Genomic DNA, 1,451 nt, shown 5'->3' on the forward strand with positions numbered 1-1,451 from the left:
TCATCGAGGGTTCGTCTAGGGGTTGAAGTGATGTTTTGGGTGGGAAAAGAGTGGGTACTTAGAGTCCTAATTGGACCTCCTTTCCACACAGCGTGGTAGGTTACTCTCAAGGCAGATGAGACTTAGTGCAGGACTGTAGAGGTGAATGGGTGTGTAGTTAGACAAGGTATGCCAAGAGCGCCCAGGTGCTCTCTCAAATTTATCTATATCTACATGTATAAGGAACTAAGGTTTTCACTGTAAATGTCAATTGGTGAAGCAAACATTTGAATTGCCGGATTGTGTATTTGTGAGGCCAGTGCTCAAAGAGGCAAAGCTCTGACTGGACGGTACGACTCAGAGAGTATTCTTCTGCCCGTCCCTCCTCCAAGAACATCTGCCAAACTCTCAAAGCGGACAGAGCCCCGCTTTGAGAAGTCAAAGTGAGGCCAACGCTGCCGAAACCCAAGCTCTATTTTGATTTGTCACTGCATGTACGTGTAGAGCATGGGTGTGTATAATGGTTACGAGTGCAAGCTGAAAACGCAGAGGCTATCTTCTGGCAACTGAGGAACTGGGCAGCATCTGTGATATCTCCTGAAACCACTGCAGAGTGCAGGAAAGGAGCAGGATGGTCTTCCCTGGTGGAGCAATCCTGTGGTCTAACTCGTAAGTTACTGAGAAGTCCTTGCAAGCTCATCACCGCGTCCTGAGGGGAAGTGGTCTGGAGCAGCCCTCCAGAAATCCCATTCAGCTGCTGAGCAGACTGTGCTTGGGAGGTCCCAAACCAGGCTTAGTTTTGTCCTCCACACAGGCCTCAAGCTGGGGAGACTGAGGCAGTGGTACACCACCAACTTTGGTCTCAGTCGTCCTTCCCATACTCCTGTCATCCACAACCTCTGCTTTGCTCCAGCCACTCTCATCCTGCCTCCAGTGATAGCAGGGGAACCTCTGGTGCCGTTGATCAGCCACCTGCCTTTGCGAGTACTCTCAGTGCTCCTGAACAGGGTGACGTGTCTGGTGGAAATTCTATCAAGTATTTGGTTGTGCCCATTGTGCTGCCAGTCTGGATGGCCAAAACAGGACTTGTATGAAAGACATGGGCAGGTGGAGGGGCAGGTATCAATTGCCTACGTGAGCTTTTGTCATTGGGATTCCTCCTAGTTTACCAGAGGTGTCCAGCAAGGGGTCATTGGAGGGCATAGCCGACATTTGCTATTCTTAGAAGTATGCTACTTAAGGCACGGAGGTATGAAGGAGAGAAGTAAGATTGCAAAGGAAGAGCCAGGCCCATTGCTGCCAAGGGCAATAATTACCTGGAGAGATATTCCAAAATCCAAGAGCAGAAGTGCCCTGACTGCAAAGGTAGTTTATAAAAGAATATGAGCAAGCAGAGTGTTAGAGTGATGATGCACATCTTGAGACACTGAAGTCCAGCCAAAAGTTCATCGCAAGGAGGTGAACCCCGGTCA

Source organism: Meleagris gallopavo, unplaced genomic scaffold, assembly GCF_000146605.3.
Source record: "Meleagris gallopavo isolate NT-WF06-2002-E0010 breed Aviagen turkey brand Nicholas breeding stock unplaced genomic scaffold, Turkey_5.1 ChrUn_random_7180001955214, whole genome shotgun sequence".
NCBI classification, from domain to species: Eukaryota; Metazoa; Chordata; class Aves; order Galliformes; family Phasianidae; genus Meleagris; species Meleagris gallopavo.